Source organism: Dryobates pubescens, chromosome 5 (genome assembly GCF_014839835.1).
Source record: "Dryobates pubescens isolate bDryPub1 chromosome 5, bDryPub1.pri, whole genome shotgun sequence".
NCBI lineage: Eukaryota > Metazoa > Chordata > Aves > Piciformes > Picidae > Dryobates > Dryobates pubescens.
Genome location: NC_071616.1, coordinates 27,884,177 through 27,908,112, shown reverse-complemented (window position 1 = coordinate 27,908,112; position 23,936 = coordinate 27,884,177). Strand labels below are relative to the sequence as shown.

The 23,936-nt window shown below is 38.8% G+C and overlaps 1 protein-coding gene across 4 annotated transcripts in view; it reads left to right on the top strand.

The window, feature by feature from the left end:
- Window positions 1-23,936, top strand: part of LOC104306868 (protein TUNAR) — a 192,869-nt gene that overhangs the window by 104,443 nt on the left and 64,490 nt on the right. For 2 of the 4 annotated variants that reach the window (XM_054161885.1, XM_054161878.1), the window contains exon 2: window positions 11,938-12,057. The exons of the other annotated variants lie outside the window; for them this stretch is intronic. The gene's annotated coding sequence lies outside the window, so the exon portion shown is untranslated. The remainder of the gene's footprint in view (window positions 1-11,937; window positions 12,058-23,936) is intronic. 4 annotated transcript variants of the gene reach the window in all.

Genomic DNA, 23,936 nt, shown 5'->3' with positions numbered 1-23,936 from the left:
GGAAGCAAAACAGCTGGGACAGCTGGCCCCAAATGACCAAAGTGGTACTCCATACCGTATGATACCATACCAGGTATCATACCAGAAGGAAGAGGGAGACATTCAAAGATATGTCCTTTTTCTGTGATGTGATAGAGCCCTGCTATCCTGGACATGGCTGAACACTTGTCTGCTGATGGGAAGTAGTGAACAAATTCCTTGTTTTACTTTGCTTGTGCGTGTGGCTTTTACTTTACTCATCAGAGCATCTTTATCTCAACCCATGAGTTTTATTCTTGTACCTTGCTGATTCTCTCTCCCATTTCACTAGAGGTAAGGTGAATGAATGGCTGTGTGGGATTTAATTGCTAACTGGGTTTAAAACACAAGAAGAGCTTGTGACATTTGTCTGGAAGTGTGGTAGACTCTGATTTGCTCTTCTCAACCTTACAAAAGTTTCTGTTTCAGGCAAATGTCGTAAGGACCAAAGGGATGGGCTTTGCAAGAAGCAGACCTGAGTTCTTCAGGTCAAAGTAGTTAATTATGCATTGTGAACCAGATACCACCTTGATTGCAGACACTGGAGAGTAAATTATACAGTCCCTTTTCTGATGCACTCCTGCAGTCTCATCTGGCAAAGCTCTCTTCTCCATGACAGAAAAGTTTATATAGTTTTTCTATAGATCTTAGGGGTAAGCTTTGGCATATTTAATCTTTAAGATCTGTAATGTAAACCAGCTTCTGAGGGAATCATTGAGATTCCCTTTATAGTCGGTGTAGAGGAACAGGAGACTTCTGAGTGAAGTCTTAATGTACTGGAAAGAAGATGTGCAAAATAAGTTGGGTGGATCCTGCCTAAAACCATTTCTTTCTTTCTTATAGGGTGCTTAGGGCAACTAGCTCAAGATAACAGTTTTAGACAGAGGTGGACATGTCAGTGATGTCCCTATAAGATAATCTTTGTCTTGAGTCCCACGTATCCCACATATAAAAGTCACTGGAGAAGTTAATACAGGGTTGGAAATGGACACTGCTTCCTGTCTCCTTAAACTTCTTTACCTCAAACTTGTTCTTTCAAATTTACAGGAGTTATATACATAGTTATAATCAGTTGTCCTGTTCCTATAATCAGAAAATCAGCCATGTTTTCTTACTGCCCTTTTTGCAGGGATTAGACTAGAAGCTTGCATGTCTTCCAGTTTGCTTTTCTAAAAGGCCTCAAAGAATAGCATGGATCATTGTAACTCCCTTGGAGTTAGAAGAGCTTTTCTGGGAAGCTTTTTGTATGTTTTAACTATTCCCCTTTTCTGAAGTTCATTGTCATGTTTCTGTTTGGAAGAATTTCTGTCTTGAAAACACAGAGCATAGCATAATCATGAAGAAACTGGCATTCACATGGTGTTTGTCCTTTTCACATCTGCTTTCAGTTTGCATTCAGAGTGCTCTGGGTTTAGGACTTGTTCCTTGTGGACCTACTGAATTCATGGTTCGTTGACTATGATGTTGATCAGTGAGATGTGACCTGCCACAAATATACTTACCAGTTAGCTTGACTTTAAAACATATTTTAACTGACAGTTTTAATTTTCAGCATTCTTAATGGAGAAATGCAATAATACATTGCAAGATGCTGGATGTCTTGGAAACCCATAACATTTACAAAATAAACCCCAATGGGAGGAAATAAACTAGTTGCTGAAAAGGGGCTTCAAAGAGGAGACCTAAACAGGCTTCATTTCAAACACTGGAACACGTTGGCTTTATCATCAACAAGTTGTGAATATACATGCTGACAAATTTCAGTCCTGAATGCCTGTAACAATGCCTGATACAATGTTTTTCTCCAGGTCTAGGAAACTCTTAAAGACTGAAACGGTTCTGTATTCACATAGTTTTGCCAAAAAACTCTCAACCAAACCAAAATAATTCCTGTGCCCAATCCAATCTTTATGTTGTATTTCCAATAAGTATAATGTGAGCCAAAACATGTGCTGTTAGCAGTGGGACTTTTTGGAAGAGGAATATGTGTATCGCAATTTTAATTTTCAAGTCCTTTCTGATGAACACTGATGTCATCACCTATTGCCACTAGGAAACCTGTCAACAAATTTTATGTAAGTCTATTGTTTTACTAAGGACATTTAACAGATCTATAGGCAATTTATGGATAGGCTGTTGGTGAGAAGGCACTATTTGTCAAGCTCTTTCCAGTAAACAGTAATTAGTTTGGGGTTTGTTTGCAGGGCCTGAGAAATGCAAATTTCACCTGATTATTTTGCAGCTTGATTCTAAATTAGGAGGAAGAGACCTCTCTTGATGAGGACTGCAAACACTTAATCTAAAGATGAAATCTCCTGGTCTATAGCTGTGCTAGATAGTTTTTGATTAGTAGTGCTGATGAATAGGAGGGCTTAACTGATGGCACTGGAGGGAGGACAAAGGAAGTCTTTTGCTTAAGAGGCTTAACACTGTTATCTTGAAAAGTCTTTAGAATGAATTCAGCCACACACTCATGTCAAAGCCATCTATTGTTATTTATTATAGTTTCAAAAAAGAACTTCTTAATTTTTTTTCTGTAGGTTTTGTCTTGAACAGAGGACCTATGTAAATGGTGCCGTGAGATTCAAGGTCTTGCCAGGGAAAAGGTATTATCCAAAGATGGGACGAGTTGAATTGATGACTGTATGATTCTTCATAATGGTAAAGATGATCAGATATGGGTTAGCCAACACTGTGAGGACACAGTCCAGGCAAGATTTTGTCTTCCTATACTGGATCACATTTATATTAGATTTGGAAGTACTTTAGATCTTATGTCTTTGTATAGAGACAGTGTGCATACAATCAATTTTAGTAAAGCTAACAGACTACAGAAGTCTGCGACTTTGCACATTCGGAAACTTTGAATTAGGGACATGAAAAAGCATCAAACTTAAAGCAAAATTCAACCAAGTTCTCTCACTTTATTCAGACAAGAACAAAACTTAGTTACTAGGTGAGATTCACCTAGTCTCTGACTCAGATTTTGCCTGTCATGGGGTTCATCAAAGCTTTTGGGAAATACCGCAGCATTTTGATGAAAAGCAGGCCAAGTCTGTGGGATGATACTGAATTTTGGTCTTGTTTCGTTTTGCAGCTTAGAATTTTTTTTAAAGAAAAGTACAATGTCTTTAAAGAGAAAAAAGTGTCATTGTAGGTGGTTAAAAGCAGAACATCCAGAGAGGAAAAGTAGTATTTCATCTCATTCTTCCAAGCTCTCAAAAGTTTATGGAAACTGATGAACCTTTCAGTAGTAGGGAAGCAGGAAGTCTCTGTCAAACTGGAAATGTCATGTCAGTGTCAGATTCCTTCTTTTTTGAGGTATCTCAGAGTTTATACCTACATTCTAGCATAGCCCTTTTCATAAGTTGATAAGGGCTCTGAAAGGCATAAATGTTTTTATTTTCATTAACAAAAGCTTTTCCCTTCCTTTCATTGCCAAGTTAAAGACAAGGAAAATTAGCTAAACAGTTGTCTTACTCCTCTTGAATTACCTTAATGCTGGCTCTTCCAAACAGGTTTATTTCCCAGCTTTGCCTGTCTGTTTTTGTAGGCTGGTAAAGAGATGAAGGATGCTTAAAAAAATTATTTCTGCAGAGTAAGACTCAAGGAGAAAATACTGAAAATGTCTTTTAGGCTATTTCCTCTTGGATTACTGAATTTATCTCTGTTCAAAGTATTTGGACAGCTGTTCAGTCAAGCTCTTAGAAGCCATTTATGCATGGTATAAGGACCTCTCTGCCAGAGTTACCTCACTCCATTTTCATATTCATCCTAACAGCCTCACCATCCCATTCCATCTCCCTGCAGCTCAAATCTATGTAGACTCCCCACAAATACTTATCTTTCAGCTTTATGACTTAGGCTGTGACTGTTCAACAAAGCTTGTCCATAAAATTTGATTCCTGGCTCATCCTCTTTTATTTCCTATTGTCCACATCCCTTTGACTTCTTTCTGGGCTGTGCTTTCTGGGCTGTGCTTCCTCCTCCTACACCCCTGCCACAAGACTGTCTTATATGCCTTGATGTTAACAATTGGGCCCTCAGCAACATCTTTCCATACTTTCCAGTCAATAACTGACACTGGATTTTAGATCTCACCCATTTGTAAGCTTTGATCCATTTCTGCAGGTAACACTAGACTCCTGGTGATGTAGAAATTAAACTGATTATTTAGAAATTAAAACTGGTTATATGTAATTCATCTTTATGACCATGAAAATAAGTTTCAAGTCCAACTGTATGACAGAGGTCAAATTCTATCAGTGCAGAAGTAGAAGTTACTAATCCCTCTCATGTATTGGATGCTTACTGGATCACCTTTCCTGTCAAGAACAAGAGCAGAAGGTAGGCTGGCACTGAATCTGCCTGTTAAATATTTACGCTGTACCCCTGACAATAAATGAATAGCTACTGAGTGCTGGAATCTTGGTAGTACTGACACTGAAATAACAGGCAAAAATGTTAGCTGGCATTGGTTGGAGATATCATCCTGTGCACCTGTCTTCAGCAGAGACAGATGTTCTCAGATGACAACCAGACACTGCTGAAACATAGCTGCCAAAATAGTAACTCTAGGAAGCTGAAGAACTACAGGTACAGAGGCGGGCAGCTGGGGGAAAGACTGCCATCAAACTGCATTAGAAACTGTAATGGCACCCAATGGCACTCTCGGGACTATGTTGAAAGCCCCACATCTAATAAAGTGGGAAGACTGAAATAATTTTTGATTTTTTTTAACATGTAAGATGTCAATCAGTGGAGCAGTGTAGCATCATGGGCACCAGCGGGCAAGAACACAACAGGAGTGAAAAACCCAATGCCATTTGCCAAAACCCATTGCCTCACTAGCCAAAAGTAAATCTGAAAGCTGTGTATTGGCCTAGACAGTGAATCACAGTGTCCTAAGGGGAAAGTGAAATGTCAAAAGATACTGCTTGGAGAGTTTCTGCTTTTGGGAGCTGGCTCCATCTGCAGCGGAGCCTGGTTTTTGCCACCATGCAAAGAAAGCAAGAGTTGAGTGCCTTATGTCATTCCAGCACAATTGCTGCATATTTGAGAGCAGAACCTGACTGGCACTGAACCACTTCTCTCTCTTAGTCTGCTGCCATATGGACTCTTTTTCTTTCATGAAAGCTACTCTGATCATTCTCCTTCAGTCCAATGGCCTTCAGGAAAAGGGTTAGTTTCAGGCTTGTGATCTGAGAAACTCCTTCATTTTCTCCTAATTTTCTGCATTGTGCAGGAGGGCAGCAAAGTTCTGGGAAAACTCCTGCCACTTTTCTTTTGTAAAGAAGGAAACTAGCTTTCAGTGCCCTCAATCGCAACCTGTTACAGAGAAATGATCAAAGCACAATAAGCAGGCTGAAATTATAAAACCACTGCTGTCACAGTTGACAAGTTCTAGTGGAGCTGTTTGTGCTTTGATGGTTGTTTTCATTCTGCATAGCAACATGTAATTAAAATATTCATAGGCAGATTGCAGACCATTTAGGGCTGAATCCTGTTAGATGCTGAGCAAAATTTGGGTAGTGCTGAAAGATCTTAGCTGCCAAGGAAATAAGAGGAGGCTCAGAGTACTCTGAGTAGCCCAGCATCCAGCAATGCTTTAACATTTGTTCTTATGTTAGGATAAAACTGGCAAGGAACAGGGAAGCAGTTTAGGGCTCAATTAACAAACAGCCTTTAAAAAATGTATTTCACTTTCTGCCTTAGGCTTTGCCTTAGGGCTAGCCCTGTTCACAGAGCTAACACTAAAAGAAGAAAAGTGTTTATATACATAATATCCTGAAAACAGCCGTCCTCTCTATATTATGGGCAATTCAAAACATCTCAATGTCATAGATACCTCTGGAAAGGGAGTTGATCAGGCTGGTATTGGGTCAAATTATCCACTAGAGTATCTAAAACAGATCTTTGACTTTTTTAGAAAAAGTTTTGGTAGTGTTTAAAATAAAGTAAAACAGGGCCTTTTGAATTTAGGCAGTAAGTAGGCTGTTGCTTGTCCTAGGCATGGAGAAAATTGTGGTGTGAAGATGAAAGCACTCTTGATGTTGGAACATATATTAAATATATGTATTAATTATGGTTGTGGTCACTTTCCTGTTGCACTTCACAAAGATTCAGTGAGCCTATGCCCTATGGGCAGTTTCAGTTGAGCATTCTTACAAAACGTTTCATTATGACAGAGAGGAGTTTCTGCAGAAGTGTGTTTGGAGAAGCAGTGGAAGTCACCTCTGCGGAGGGACTGTGGCTGGGGTCACAGTCCTGTGATTCACCTAGCTAACACCTAGAGAGAGAAAGGATGTTCCACTACTATTCTCTCTGCAAATCATCTAGGACACTGGGGAACTGAGACTATTCAATACATTACAATCCATATGCTCCCTTAATAGGTCAACTGCTATATCACCTTTGGCTGAATTTTTAGAGGTTTTTCAGAAGTCTTTTTGCAGAACTTCAAGCTGAATCACTAAAAGGGCAAGACAAGCATCCATCAGCTTTCTCTTGATAAGCTTTTTTCTAATTATCTGACTTTATGCAATCTTTTTTCTTCTCTTTTGATTCAAGTAATGTGGGAGATGGTGTCAAAAGCCTTGCTGAAATCAAGGCAGACCACATCCTCTGCCCTCCCTTCATCTATCCATCCAGTTATGCCATTGTAAAAGGCTATCAGATTGGTCAAACATGACTTCTCCTTGATGAATCTGTGATGACTACTTCTAATAACCCCCTCATTGTTGGTATGCTTTGAGATGGCATCATGAACAAACTGTTCCGTCACCTTTCTGGGAATGGAGGTGAGACTGAGAGGCCTTTATTTACCCAGGTTCTTCTATACAGTTTCCCTATGTTATTATGATGGTGCCAAAATATGAAAACTACTTAACATTTCTTTTAAGCTGAAGCTTAAAAAATAAGGCTGATATGTTATTTTTGTAAATCATGAGAGTCCCTTTGCTAGTCCTTTTTGAGGTTAATTGATCATAAGTTTGTAAATAACACATGTGTCTCATGAAAGGTTCATTAATGACTATAAACAAACATGGAATCTCTTAAACCTATCCAAGTGGTAGTAATTGATCTAAGTGCACTATAACAACTGGCATGAGTGACAAATTCTTAAAGCAAACTTATTTTGCCATCATACAATGTTTTCCTGATACTCATTTGTGCTGGGAATTTGCAGCTGCAGTTGTTATCTAGATTATGTAAATGTAGTTTTGCACTGGAAATTTCATTTTATTTTTTAAGATGTGTGATATGAAAAAAATACTACAGTGTTTAAAATTTCCCCTTGCAAAGCCATTCAGCTTTTAAAGAGGAGTCACATCAGTTAAAGATGGATGGCAATTTTTTTCAACTTTGCTGAGGCAGGATTCTTTTCCTGCAGTCCAGGATACTTGAATGCTTTGTCTTCTATGGGGGTGAAGTCCTTGATATTCTCACCATGGTACATTTTGATGTGGCATCTGCTGCCATTCTTGGTCGATTTATTCATAACCTAGTTTTACACATAGGTCTAGTAACAGAGACATTGACTGATTTTTTTCTTCCCCCCCCCCAGATCTATTGTTTTCTACCCCTATCATATCTTAGTTCATATCTTATCTATAGATATAGCATATCATATAGGTTCATATCTTAAGATGATAGGGCAGGAAATTTTCTACCAGTTTGCTTGTGCAGTGCCTGATAGACCTGAATTCAAGTGGGATCTCTCAGTATTATGTCCATCATAATTCATGTTGCATCAGCAGGACCAACATTTCTGAACTTATGCAGAAATTTCAAACACTCTCATTTTATACAACTCAATTTATACAAGGTCATAAATTGACTACCTTATATTTTGCTAGTCATTCAGAAATGTTGCATATCTTTATCTGTGATGCCTTTTTCAGCTCTTCCTCCATAATCTGCTCCTTTCATTTACCTCCTTTTCTCTCTCTTTTACTCTCTGTGTCCATTTATCTCCTAGTCAACAGCCTTTGTTTGGCCTTTGTTCTTATTTACCTGGATGTTGTGCAACTAGACAAAATTCTGACTGCGTTTAGTGGAGTTGATTCTGGTATAGATTAGGACAGAATTTCTTTGTAAGAATGCAAAGTCTACAAAAAACATTGCAGGATAAGGGAGAGGGTGATTAAAAAGGAGGTCTCTTAAGTCTTCCAGCAGGTTATTTCCAGTTCAGAAATACTTCATTGACATCTCCCCTGGTACCTTAATATTTCCAAACCCTACCTCACTTAGAAACCAGAATGGCAAAGAGAATGGGGCTGATTAAGAATAGAAACATTATGACATTCCAGCTGCTGAATGTGTGTGAAAGGATGGCTAAAGGTTAGAAAAATACAGTTTGTAATCATAGCTAGTGATACTTTTCTACCTGCACAACAGATTTCCTGTAAATTTCTTAGTTTCTTCCTGTCATAGTACCTATAGTAATAACATTTCTGTACCTTGCACAACCTTGTTTTCTTCCAAAGCAGTGTAGGATCCACTTTCTGAGAATCAGTTTGGAATTCATGGGCTGAAGGTGCCTTTTTTTTTTTTGTCCCCTTCTTATGCAAAATGTTTGTATTCTTGACCCCTCTTTCATTTGCCTCGTTGTAGTTGCATGTCAATATAAACTGTGTCCAAGTCGGCAATATTTCATGTGGGGCTGTCTTCAGCTTCTCTGCAATTAATATTCCTTCATGTCATTGAAGCCCAAATATCTGTTCCTAATGTCAGGCTGGCTTTGTTTAATAAGATCAGCAATGTAGCATACGTTTCTAAGGTGAGTCCCACTGCCATTTCTGGAGGGATCTCCCATTAATCAAGGAGGCTACTTTGTCATAGGGCATTTAATGTTATCACCGAACTTGAAGAACAAAGGTGGAATAATAATGACTCCTGTTTCGCAAATGGAGTTACCACAGCTGAATGGCTTCCTTGATGGTTTGTTATAGTAGTCTTTCAGAATATTGTCTGATTTGTTTTTATTACCAAGAAAGCTTTTGTCTTATCAAAGTGACTTAGGACCACAGGTCAATGTTTTTCATGTCATATCTCCATAAGAAATACTTTGCTTCATTATACTTTTTATTCTGCCACTGTGTGTCACTTAAATTTATTTGTCATGGTACCACTGCCAGGCTGCCATTAAATTGTTAAAAGACACTCAGGAACTGTGGTTGCAGTAACCTTTAGAGGAAGACATATGGAAATGGACTATATGTGTTAATTAACTTTTTGATATGCAAACCTTCCAAGATGGAAGGCCAAGTTTGGATCACTACATGTGAGCAGAATATTTAGAATGATGATGGTCATGTTTCTTCTGTGCGACAGACACTCCAAGTCTGAATTACTTATCTGTCTATTTAAACTTGGTGACTAAATGTTGAAGAACAAAAATGAAGTCTGTTAAAAAAAAAATAAAATCACAATATATCTCTCTCTTGTCTGTGCATCCACACTGGTCTCCAAAAATAAAATGACCTGTGATGTCTGTCTTGAGATGGTTTTAAAATTGCAGCTCACATACAGCACAAGGTGTACACTGGAAAGTGAAACATGTTGATTAGTTTGAGAACCTATAGGGGAAGCTCTTGAGGTGTTTCAAGTCAAGGGATCTCACATCTTGGCTGTATTGCCCTTACCTTTGAAGAAGCAGCTGTCAGAGAAGGGGTCACTATCTCTGAGCTAGCCAGCTATGATGGTTCCCAGACATGTCCTGGGAATCAGAAATTAGGCTGCAGGCAGATAAACTGAAGTTGAGAAGGATTAAGCTTTCTTGCTTCAAACACTATGATCTCTAACAGGATCAGTATCCTAAGTGATTTTTAGACTATTAATAGTTTATACTTCAAGGCTGCTCATGCTTTCTGAAGCTAGAATCCTTAGTACTGATCCCATAGTAATACAAGTACTTGAAGGTGGCATAAACACAGCACTGCTGAACAAAGAGACTTGCTGCTTTTTGTTCACAAAGCTTTAAACTTCGCTGTTTCCCTGGCATGAGCCAGTGTGGGACTGCACAAATTCTTGTGGGAGCATAGAGTACTGTTGGAACATGCTGGTTTATTGGAGGTTGCAGAAGGGAGGAATTATGTGTACCAAAACACATTCGGAATTACAGTGAGGAGGAGTAGTCTTCACAGAATGGTGCTAACACAGAATAGGGATAAAGGTAGTGAGGTTGAAGAAGGGCATGTAGTGGTTGCCCAAGCAAGTAAGTATAAGATAAAACAGAGATATGAAAAACATAGTGATAAAGGACAGAAAGGAATTCTACAGGCTAGGGAAGACAGAATTGTCTGCTCTGAAAGGAATGTTCCCCAGTTTTGAAAGGTTTGACAGCCTGGCCCTAATGTGTTAGGCAAGAGCTGCAGCACAGCCTGAAAACCAGGTAGGGAGCAACTGAATAGAAGCATTTTTCCTACGGACATCTGGAGGAAATAGAAAGTTTGTGGTAAAATCAGGAAAAGACTGATGACTGAATCCCGATTTTTATACTTTCCTAAGCATTACAATAGTGGGAGATTTCATAGATCTCACTGTGAATTCTGATTATGTGCATATGGCTAGGAAGCTCACAGCATCCCTCCAAATAGTCTGGTTTTGTTCTTTTGGGTTATTGCCTGGCACAAACAGTATAAAGCATGCTGCAAGAGCTCTATAATCAAGTTGAAAATATTCAGAGGATGTGACTGTGACATTATACATTTGATAGGAGAAACTTTAGAGAGACCAGAAATTTTGGAAGTCAATGTAATTATTGTTTCCATGTTCTTTAGTATCTCACTAAGTAAAAACCCAAGCAGAAGCATTAGAAAGAACAGCAGTGTATCTTTCATGCAAGTTGCTTCACACTGTGGTGTATTTCGGTATCCAAAATTGGGGAAATATTCTTCTTATTGAATTTTCTGGTTTTGTTAGAGTTATTCTTTTTATTATTGCTCATAAGGTTAGGGCTAGCCAGTAATTCTCAAAATTTCTTGCTTGAATGGAACTACTTTGCTCTATCAAGTACAGGCCCATACATGGACACCCACAAGTTTTGCTTGAATTTTGGGGTAGCAATCCTATTTGAGAATTTGCAGTTTTCACATGGGTTGGGTGAAATAAAATGCACTTTAATACAGAAGAAGAGAAACTGCTTTAAGGAGTATTTCAATGCAGTTCACTAACCATTAAGTATTGCTCTACTTTCGTGAGCTTAAATGTCTACTAACATGAATCTTTTATATCCTGTGGTGAGAGTTGTAATACTTGGATAACTAATACAATCAGAGCAGTTTTTCATTGGGCCCAAGGAATATTGAAATTGCTTATGATCTTTTAGCAACTGAGTCTCCATTTCGTGGCATTGAAAAGCTTATATGTTTTAATAATCAAGTATCCTTGAATGTAGTCCTGGACTGATTTTAGCCATCACTGGCTAAAAAAGAAAACCAAAAACCAAAAACCAAAAACCAACCTCTTAATTTGAAATGTGTTTTTGAGACCAAAAATTGACAGGTCTATTTCTGTGGAGTAGTATATATTTGTTCTGTACCATTTCCATGTGTGGCTCTTAATGTGAGCTTATTAGGATGAGAATTGAAACTAATGACATTGTCCTGGCTTTGGCTAGGTTAGGGTTAATTTCCGCAAGGAGCTGGGAGAAGCCACTAAGGTCAAAAGTCTTACATACATATATATAGTAAGTAATTTAAGAGATATCTTGGGTTGTCCTGAAATTAGGCCAAAATTGTCTGAAAAACATGCATTTATTTTGCTAGGTTGGTACCACTCTCCTTTTTGATTGATGGCTATGTGGTTGTGTTGGCCTGTGAGATGTCTTGGGGCCCAAGTTAAGTGGTTTCTCTTAAGTGTTTTTTGTGGTCAATGTTTTTTTTCATTAATCTCATCTTTCTCCATTGTCTGTAGGGAATGAGCACCGTGCAGTCATACAGCTGTAAACTCCCAGCTGCAGACCACTGACAGGAGTCTATAGACAACCAGTTTGGGAAAACTCCACTTTAAACCTCTAAATGATTCAACGTTTGTGTAAGTCAGACTCACTCTGATATTATGTAACTAAATAATTTTAGAGCCGTGCTCTTTTTAATTCTAAGAGTTTCAGATACTGTTAACTACTACCAGTTCTCTCAATTAGGTAATAAAAAGGAAACTGTGTCTGAGACGTAAATAATGTCCGTAAAGTGTTTATGAAAAACTGTGTACTATTTACAGTCTGTTGAAGAAATCCTTGCTACAGGGCCACAAGACTGTCCTATATAGGTATTTTAGTGGTTGCAAGGCTTGGGATTTTTTATTTTTGATTTTTTTGTAGTATGAAACTTTGGATTAAAACAATATCCCTATACAACTACGATCACAGTAATTTGGTTTTAAAGCAAGGCTCAGGTATTCCCAAATGACGTGTAGAAAATACTGTGTTGAAAAACGCTCAGAAAATGTTATATTGTCCTGGCAGTCTTGAGTATTTCAGGCAAAGGCAAATATTGTTACTTGGACCTTTATTTCTTGAGGTGCTTTGTCCTTTTTTACTTTAGAATGGGAGATATTATGCAAATGATGAAGTATTACAAGGGGGAAACAATTTAACTAATGTATGTTGAAGTGTCTTATGAATGGAAACTGAAAGGCAAGCTATAGAGAAATCGCTTAAGTCACTGCTGATATGCATCCATCTCTGGTAATGCATAAAAGCTAATTAACAGTGCAGTGAACTGAAGGCAATTCAGAAGGAAACATTATTAGATGAGGAAGTACAAAAGAAATGAAATGTCTTTTAGTTTCCTGACTAAGGATAGGTGAATATCTACAAATGTTCATAGGCAACCTTGATAGCAAGGAGGAAGAATCTGTCTGGAAATATTCCTTGGGGTACTTTCTGTAGGAGTAATAGGATAAAAGAACAGGCAATCAGGTTGTAATGTAAAAGACCAAGGCCTTTTCCACACTAATGTCTGGCAGAGGTTGAGGCTGCATCCATACAGCTCCTAAATGCAGATAAGAAAATGTTTTTAGTGACTGAGCACACTCTGGTATATGACCGGATAATGTAAATTGTGTTTTTCTAGTGAATATATGGAATCTTTAAGTAGAGAACAATGAAAGACACTGAATCCTGAATCCCAAGCTTGAATATATTTCAAGGCAAGAAATAGAAAAGCCATTGTTTCGTGCATTTAAAGCTAAGCAAGAAGCTTCTGCTTAGAGTATTTTGAGAATGGTCCTGCTTTCACAAGGAGGTATATTTAATAAACCTTTTGTAGACTATGTTTCTTGTTACAAGATGATAGAGTTTCCTAGTGCCAGCCCTAACTGAATAGGCTCAAAATAGTTATTCACCTCATACATCCATTTGCATAGAACTTACTATTTTCATTCTGGATTTTGCATTGTAGGGACAGAATATTATAGAATATAGAATAATATAGAATATTATATGGAAAAGATGTGTTTGATCTCTGTTTGCTCCTGATAGTTGCATTTTCCTCTCCTGAATTGCCAAACTTTCTTCTCTCCTAGATTTCCCATTTCTCTTGGTTGTAGGTTATCTATACATGTTATATGTGTTACTGTCAGAATTATGAGACTTTATAGCTTTAGTCTCATTTCTTCTATTCAGACAATGAAATTAAATAGATTCGTCTGAGTCTTCATTCAGGTTAAGAATAATTAGTGTTCCAACATTAATTACATTGATGCTCTAGCAAATTATTTCCGTTCCATCCATGGTCAGTTACTTTCAGGAGCTTGCTTTCTCTGTCAATGTCCAGAATGTAGGTTTAGAAGTGCTGCATCTCATTTTGAGTGCTGTTGATGAAACTCCCTAATTAGTCAACAGTGGCATTGTTTAAAAATATTGTAAAGGTATGAGTGCACTCCTTGCTTGTCTGAGCTGAATGCTTGCTGTGTACCTTATTGACTAACCAGTAATCTGAAGAGTTCACACACTCATCAATGCCCATCAGAAATGCCAGAACAAATATTTTTAAAGTATTTTTCATGAACAGCTCTTGATGAATTGCTGTTTTGATGAGTGCCTGAACTCTGCAAGTGAAGACCCATCAGAATTCCTGGGAAAGAGCTCTGTAACAACTGGAAGTAAAGCTGATGAGTACTTTCACGTAGCCATTGTCTTAGTCTGCCTGAGCTGGCAGTCAGCTGGCAAAAGGAGACAGAAATATTTTCCTGAAAATATTTCTTGTTCATATGAGTGAGGGTACAGATTTTCAAGTTACTCTGGAACATAAATAAAACAAGAGGGAGAGAGAGGAAGATGGTATGAAAATAACCATTTGAATTATAGTCACAAAGGAGCATTACGCATGCACCACATAACCTATGGTTAATCATCATAAAAATCTTTTGAAGTGAAATAAGTAGAGAACACATCAAAAATTACCTTGAAATGCAGTAGAATCTTATTTGAAAGTGATTTAGATTTTTAAAAGTAGACCAGTAAATGGTTTGTGAGAATTCAAAGAACTTGGCAGAACTCACCCATCCAGTGAAATTAACTTCAGGCTGTTTTTAAGTGGTTGATATATTTTCACCCCTAAGGTGGTTATTGATTCCAGCAGACTCCTTCTTGCTGGAGACTACCTGAATTCTGTGCATCACCCCTTAAGGAAGCACTGTTTGCAAATGATACTCAGACACAGTGAGTGAGCTCAACTATCTTTGTACTTGACATAATCCCTTCATGGGTATAATTTAGTGAAGTACTGGCAGTTCATAGTGGCTGCAGTGTTACCTGGACTCTGCAGCAGTAAGACACATATATCACCAAATCTGTGACACACAAGATGGACTCTCCCAGCAATTTTCTCCATTGCTTGTGGCATGAGTGTCTTCCCTTTGCAAAGTCTGGCTGTTTTTACACAGCCTGCAAATGGGGAGTTCTCATCCTGTTGCTAATCTGGAAGTAACCAGGAAAGTATCACAGTATCACAGTATCACAGTATCACAGTAACTAAGGTTGGAAGAGACCCCAAGGATCATCAAGTCCAACCTGTTCCAACAGACCTCACAACTAGATCATAGCACCAAGCGCCACGTCCAATCTCCCCTTGAACACCTCCAGGGACGGCGACTCCACCACCTCCCTGGGCAGCCCATTCCAATGACGAATGACTCGCTCAGTGAAGAACTTTTTCCTCACCTCGAGTCTAAACCTCCCCTGACACAACTTGAGACTGTGTCCCCTTGTTCTGGTGCTGGTTGCCTGGGAGAAGAGACCAACCCCCACCTGGCTACAACCACCCTTCAGGTAGTTGTAGAGGGCAATGAGGTCGCCTCTGATCCTTCTCTTCTCCAGGCTAAACAATCCCAGCTCCCTCAGCCTCTCCTCATAGGGCTTGTGCTCAAGGCCTATCACCAGCCTTGTTGCCCTTCTCTGGACACGTTCAAGTGTCTCGATGTCCTTCCTAAACTGAGGGGCCCAGAACTGGACACAGTACTCAAGGTGTGGCCTAACCAATGCAGAGTACAGGGGCACAATGACCTCCCTGCTCCTGCTGGCCACACTATTCCTAATACAGGCCAGGATGCCATTGGCCTTCTTGGCCACCTGGGCACACTGCTGGCTCATGTTTAGGCGGGTGTCAATCAGCACCCCCAGGTCCCTCTCCGTTTGGCAGCTCTCCAGCCACTCTGACCCCAGCCTGTAGCTCTGCATGGGGTTGCCGTGGCCAAAGTGCAGCACCCGGCACTTAGACTTATTAAATGCCATCCCATTGGACTCTGCCCATCTGTCCAGTCGGTCAAGGTCCCTCTGCAGAGCCTTTCTACCCTCTAACTGACTAACATCTGTTCCCAACTTGGTGTCATCTGCAAACTTGCTGATGACTGACTCAACCCCCTCATCCAGATCAGTGAGAAAGAGTAGGAAAGACAAGCTCAATAAAGTAAATACAATGAGGAAGGAAAACATGAAAGTGACAGAAACAAATCCCCTAAAACAAACAAAAACTGGACCAAGGGGTAAATCTGCTCTCTGGGCCAGATGCATCCCTAAAGCCTCACGAGTGCAGCTCTAACCATGATGGATAACATGGTGGAGCTAAGGCACTTCCTGAAACATGACATTTGTACACAGAACATTTCTGCAGTATAATGATGTTTTCTAAAGAGCAATTGTGTAATGTGTGTTGAGAATTGAGACCTTAATGTTGATATAGGTCATGATGTGGTTATGAATCTAAGCGCTAAGAGTAACATATACCTCTGAAATTAATTTGACCACTGTGTACCAAAATCTAATTTATTTTCTTATCATCTTCTAACCATTAAATAGCTAGAACTGAGCTGTATAAATGCTTTAAAGAAAGGCAGCTGTAGTCACTAAGGAATATTGCAGCAAAATTGCTTCCCAAGCATGGTTATATAATGCCCTCTTATTTTAATTAGACTTCTGCTCTCAAAGTCCCGCTTTACCTAAGTGGCATGATCACTGAAAGACAGCAGAGATCTGTGATAGCAAATGCAATCTCTCTACTCTTTTCAGTGGTGACTTTGTCTTTTATATTATTTCTCTCAGGCATGTGAACCCCTAGTAGCTACATGTAGTGCTGTCTATTATTAGTGCTTACTCACAATGGGTCTTGTTCCCTGCTATCAGAAGTGCAAGAAATGTCTGTGTAAGCATTGCATAGCTTTAATTCTACTACAGAAGAGTGGTCCTCTGGGAAGAAAGTCAAGTAAACAGCAGCCTAAACTGTGCTCCAGATAGCTGAAAACCAGGAACAGGACCAAACCCAATTATTCACTAGATGATGCTGATGTTAGTCTTTTCTCAGGAAGAAACACCAAGCAGAGACATTTTTTTATTTGAAGTAAGTAAATTCCAACTAATTAAAGGTCTTCTTTCCATCTAGTATTGAGAACTATTGCTGCATTCAAATCTTTGGTGAGAATGAGAAAATTGTGGTGGTTATGTCCATTAACTTCTCCACCCTTGAAGCCAGCTGCCTCTTCTTATGTTTTCTGTTACATGTCCTGTTGCAGAACATAGAGACCTATTTGGGCAGGCATTGGATGCTATTTAAGTGTTCAAACGAAAAAAAGAGAGCTAAATCGTACATTTGTCATATCCTAAAAGGATGATTTGTCTATATAGGTGCCAACAATCCCTTTCTGTTTTTTGTCCAGTGTTCTGGCACTTCTAACTGAGCAGACCAAACAATTTGTTTCTGTGTAATTGAGTTAAGCCTACAGGAAATTCTTTATAATTGTGCTATGCCTTGTTACGATGATGAATTACTGCGCATGGTTTTGCCATGCTCATTAGTCTTACTTTGCAGTCCTCACACTGCATGTGCAGTGAGATGAATTGGACATTGAGCCTAAAAGGCAGTGTCCTCATCAACCATATTGTATTAAGGTCACTTTTTCTATTTTGCTTTCTGACATCAACTGCTCCTTCGATCCTGAAAATGGGAGACATCAGAATTTTTTCTATCCGTGCCTGATTTATAGACTGAGTATTTTATAGAACATGTCATCCCTTAGCCAAAAAGCAAGAACTAATTTCATGAATAAGTGCCTTACAAAAACAATAAAACAATCCTACATGTAGATGTTGAGAAGTGTTTTGGAAAAGAGGGAAAACAGGTCTTGGAGCAAAAAGGAAGTGTGAGCTCTGCCTGTAGAGGAGGCAGATAGGTGAGTAAAAATTCAGGAATATATAGATTGGTAGGGGGATTTGAACAAAGTTGTTTAGGGAAAGAGAATGAGCCAGGCAGTAATTGAATGATACAACCCATGGTGAGCATTTGCAGCACTTACTGAGTAGCTTATTTACTTCTCAGAGCAGGCACTGCAGTCAAGCAGGAAAAGAAATGCAGTCAAGAATCTGCTGCATGTATTCTTTTTCTCAGTGGACACTACAGTTTTTGCCAGACATGACGCATACACACAAAAGGCATGTTGGGAAGAAGCTCAAAGACCTACTGCATTTTCTAGCAGTATCTAATCTAATAGCTCACCACCAAGTGGCTCAGCTATATTGGGAACTATACTTGTGTAAATCTGCATCCATAATAACATTTATTATGGTCAACTCCTATAAAAATGCTATAGTGGAGAAATTAAGATTAAGACTAAATGCACAGAGTTCACATAGGTATTCAGGTAAATTGTTTGAGAGAACTGATTTTTACAGAACATCAGACTACTGGCAAAATTACTGGTTTTCCCTTAGATTCCCTTAATAAACAAATAAATTCCCTTTTTTATCAAAAACAGTGCTGTTAAAAAATGACATTATGTTTCTGTGTAGATACATTTCCTCAGTGCTCTGTGGGCCTATTGTTACCTGACATCTCAATTTACCAAAATTGTAGTGATTTTGGAGTGAGAGGGTCAGTGCCACAGTGTTTGAATACATTTAAAGGACCAAAGGTTACTGACTCATACTATCTAAGCTCTGAGATACCACTGCACAGGCCAGTTCCAGCCTGGAGTGTGGCCAGGTTTGAGCTGTCTACTGAGCACGCATGAAGAAGTTAAGAGGTGTGAACTTGAAGTTCAAATATTATTCTGTGGTAATGCATCTAGATGGCTTGCAGATCAGCTGTGATAGGAAATGCTGAGTGAGTTAACTCATGACCATCTAAATCTGAGCATACAGATATGCCTTAAAGTGACGCTTAAGCTATAAGATCACTGTGCTGTAACCCTTTTGAAAGTGATTATGAGGGAGCTTCTGCTTGACTGGTTCTGAAGACAGAGTATGCAACACATCCTTGTACTTTTGAGGAATGTATATGAATGAGCTTGTGCTGTTTGGCTTTTTTGGAATTACAGGAGGGAAATTATTATAAGGCTGCATACACTGTTGCAATAACGTGGCCTTTGCAGATATAACTTCTGTTCAAGTTCCTAAATTCCAGAGATTCATTTAGCAACTGAGATGCCTAGATTTGTTATGCTTACCTATAGGAATCAGTTTGTAGGCAAGAGGTTTGCTTCAGTCACCCACATGTGGGAACTACTGCCATTTCAGATGCCCTAGAGTATGCAAGACACTCTGACAGGTCTGGGAGACCTATTACCAGTGGGGAGGACAGGAAGGTTATGCTTTCTCATCTCAAATGACATTGCCTCCCTCTGTGTGGGCAATGGATTGAGCTCTCAGAATCAAAGGCCTTGTTAGAGTCAATAAAGATCAAGCCTGAAGTCACTGGTGCTGAGCAAGTGATTCATCTCAGCAGCTGCTTGTTCCCAGGGTTAGGGTGAATTGAATCGTGCTCTAGATTGCATTGGCTAGATTTCTGTAGTACAGCAAGTGGATTAACAACTGATACACATGCCTACATGTAGATAATTTTGTTTAGGTAGCCTAAGCATGAAATGTTTTCAATGGTCAAGAATTAATTCTTATCATTTGAAAATATAATTGCAGAAGGAACTAATACAGAGCATTCAGAGTACCTGTGAGGTTTAAAGGTCTCATGGAGAAGTGTCTGCTCTATGGAAGGTTATGATGGGAAACAGAGGTATTTACCTTGTGTACAAAAATTAACATAACAGATGATTAACAAATAGCTTGTCAGACAGCTTCCCAAAGAAAATCAGTCTATTACTTTAAAATGTGATGCTTTCAAAATGCTAGAAGACACACAAATGATGGGTGGAGCGTTGGTAGAAGCTGAACAGGAACTAAATAACATCACCACTCTTTTTTGACTGCACTGATCCCAAAATCTGTGTGAAGTATGATTTCCCATTCCTCATTAATAAAGAGCTAACAGAAAAGGTGTGCCATTTCTTTCATTAATAGATTTTTCAGGAAGTAAATAGCTGGGCTTTATGTGGTGTTTCTGTGCTACAGGGGTGGCCTTGTTGCACTGAAAACAGAGGTGCGGTAGCATTCAGACATGCAAAATTTAATTACTCTGATTTATCAAGCAATTATTTTTCCTACTAGTTTTATTTAACTGTGGGAGGTCTCATTCTTTCTTTGAGCATGAGTGCATTTGCTCCAGGAGGTAATTTGCCATTCACAGATGAATTATTTTTAATTGCAACTTTGCCTTTATTTGTAATTTTCAAATGAAATTGCATTCACAATTTGTGAGTAAATATAAGTAGTAAATTTATCAGTGTATGAGAGCAGTGAATTCTTTATTACATGATGACAGATCTTCTGCAGGAAAGTGATTTCCATCCAAACTTTCCTTTTAGACAATCATGTTAAGCCATGCTGGTGGAAGATGGGGATTTTGCATTTGAATCAGCAGTCTGGAGAATCTCTTTTATTCAGAGTTTCTATTTCCTGCATTAAAGCAATTAACTTCCAATCTATAACATAAATTACAATCACCACTCCAATTTTTCAGCCATTTAAGTGAAGTAAGGAGTCTTCTCTTTCCAAAATGGTTGATATAAAGGCTAACACCCAAGAAACTGTGAGTCTGTAAACATCTGACAGGCTTTTAGTGTAGTTTCAGTAGAAGGACAGTATGTCATCCTGTTACTATTGTCTGTGATTACCATATTACTATATTTACTAGTGATTCTCCTTCTTATTGAAGAGGATCTTCTTTGCATTGTGGAAAGAGCTTGTTTGTGTTATCTATGTCTGTGGTTTCTTCTGAGGGATCAGATAAATAAAAGATTTGATTCTTATTTTGAAAAAATGGGCTTGATAGGGAAGTGGGTTAGCTAGGTTGCCCTGCTTCCACTGTTCTGGAGATAAAGACAAGCTTTCTTTGAAAGCCCTTAAAAAGAATTGCTACTGATGAACTCTCAGTCACAGGATGATTTGGTTTATATCAGTCACAAGATGTGACTTGCTTGTGGTAAAACTCCAGGTGCTGGTGGAGAGGGTCTAGAACCTGATTACAACTCTCAGTGCACTGTGGAAGCTGACTCCTGGTTTTACCTTCATTCCCTGTCTTTCTATGGACACTGAATGTTTTCAAGTACTTTGTTCATTTTACTTTTAAGCTTACTCCATTGAAAAGGTCTGTTTTTCTCATTAGTAATTTCATATTGCCTATTCTAAAATTCTGTGCTAAATTGAGCTTTATGACCTTCAATTCATGTGGAGCATCTCATCATGTTTTCCTTTTAACCAGGTCTTCTTATACTTTTTTTATTCCCTTCCATCAATGATTATGGCATTCATATAGGATGGTGTCTTACAAAGCCTCTAACTTAGCTTTCACCAGATCCATTTCCCATGCTCTTGACAGCAGAAACCTGTCTGAGTTTCATTAGGAAAACCATCCAGTTGGAACAGAAATAATTAGGATGAAGCACAAAAATCCATGTGGACCATGACAGGAGAGAAAATGCTTTTCACATGGGGCTTGGGTTTTGTGGTGTGATGTTTTTTTTCCTTTCCTTCTTGAATGCTTCAGAGTTTTTGCTTGATTGATCTATAATAGATGCATTCAATGTAGTTGCAATCCAGGATTCACAGGGTCTCTCAGAATCACAGCAGACTGAAGTTAGAATGGACCTTTGGAGACTGTAGAGTCCAAACTCCTGCTCAAAGCAGTAGTAACTACAGCTAGTTCCTCAAAGTTTTGAATATCTCCATCGATGGAGATTCTATAACATCTTTGGGCAATGCATTGTAGTATTGAACCACTGTCAAAGTAAGAGTTTTTTTTTTGAATGAATGAAAAATTCAGTAGTGTCTTTGATAGCACACTGAGTGCATTTTTTGATTAATATATTTATGGTGTCCCAGATGCTAAAGCCAGAGAAAACCATTAAATCCAGGTAGTTTTAAACTCCTTCAGAAGAAAAACCATAAAGTCACTGTCAGGGATTCTGCATAAAACGAAATAATCACCTGCTGCAAAACAGTATATTTCATAGGAAGAACTCACGTCTTCGAAGTGATTGTTCTAGTAGTTACTTGTCTTTATCCAAAAATATGGAGAAAAACAGCTGGTAAGTTCACATAAAATAAAGCAGAAAGAGACTCAAGATTCCTCCTCCCTTACCTGAAGCTGTCATTTATGCTTAAGTCATTTTTGGTAGGTGTTTACCTTACTTATTCTTTCATAAAATCCAGTGATGGAGACTGACCTGCTTTTCCAGACAATTTTAGTTGTCAAAAAGGTTTTGTTTTTAGTGCCTGGCTTTGAATAGTTTTTATTGATATTTAAATGTGAAACTTCTTGCTTCAGTCATGGAGAACTGCCCAGTTTCTTCCTTACCGTTACCCTTTGTACATCTGAAAATTGTTAAACCTCTTTTCAGGTTTCTATCCTTTGGATTAAATGACCCCTTCAGCCTTTCTTGAACAATATTTTCTTGAATGTTATCATTTGTCTTGGTTTTTAACTTCTTCCAGATGGCCTAGGATATTCTTGAGAAGCAATGCTTGTAACTGAATGTGTACTCCAGTGGATGCTGCACCAGCTCTTGTAGCAGCCTTTCATTTAAGCAGTATGCTTGCCTTTGGCAGTGTTATTGGCACGTGCTCCTATCTGATCTGCTTTAATCCGCAGACCTTTTACAGCAGAGCAACTCTGCCATTCCCTAACTTCTATTTGTGTAGTGTAATCCAAGAGTATAACTTTATTTTCTTTTTCTTCTGGGTTTGCAGGAGATTTTTTTAACCTCTCAAGATTATTTAGAATTTTAGTCTTAGACCTTTCAGTCCTTGAAACTTTTCTTACTTTTGTATGATGTCCATACTTAAAAAAAATATATTCTGCCTATAATGTCAAGCAAGTTATTAGTGAAAATGCAGTATATAATAGTAGATTCTGCAAAACTGTATTTAAAATGTCCTTTCATTTTGAATGGAATAACAGAACAAAACTGTTGATAAAGCTTCCACTTCTGAAAGTCTTCGAGCTGTGTATTTGTTGAAAGCAGGACAGCATACTACTAGAAAGTTAAGTGTATACTTGATGTATCTTTTTTTGTGTTTTTCCCCAATGCTGGCTAGTGGCTTCTGTCAGAGAAAGGATATTCAACTCTGTGAAGTTTAATTTTGACTTAGTATAAAATCAGAGCATTACTTAGATTGAGAAAGACCTTTTGAGACCATTGAGTCCAACAGTTAACCTAAAACTGACAAGTTCACCACTAAATTGTGTCCCAAGTGCTACATCTAATACCATTTAAATATTTCCAGGGATTGTGATTGCATCACTTCCTTGCAAAGCCTGTGCCAGTGCCTCACAACCCTTTTTGGTAAAGAAATTATTCTTAATATCCTATCCAAACCTCCCCTGGTGCAACTTAAGGCTGTTTCCTCCTGTCCTATCATTTGTTACTTGGCAGAAGAGATGGATCCCCACTTCGCTGCAACCTCTTTTCAGGTAGTTGCAGAGAACAATAAGCCTCTCAGCCTCTTTATCTCAAGGCTAAACAAGCAAAATTCCTTCAGCCACTCCTCATAAGACTTAGGCTCTAGTTCTTCACCAACTTTGTAGCCCTTCTTTGAACGTGCTCCAGCACCTCAGTGTTCTCATTGTAGTGAGGGGCCCAAAACTGAACACAATATTTGAGGTTCAGCTTCACCACTGCCAAATATAGGGGGACAATCACTTCCCTTGTCTGCTGACCACACTCTTTCTGATACAAGCCAGAATGCTATTTGCCTTCCTGACCTCCTTGACATACTGCTGGCTCATGTTCAGTCAGCAACTGTTGACCAATACCCCCAGGGCCTTTTCTGTTGGGGAGCTTTCCAGCCACTCTTCCCATGCCTATAGCACTCTATGGGGTTGTTGTAACCCAGACATAGGACCCAGCACATGACTTTGTTGAACCTTATATACTGGCCTCAGCCCACTGATTCATCTTGTTGAGAGCCTATTTTCAAGCAGATCAATATACCCACAATACTTGATGTCATCTGCAAACTTCCTGAGGGTGCATTTGATCCCTTTGTCCACTTCATTGATAAAGGTATTAAAGAGAACTGACCCCAATAC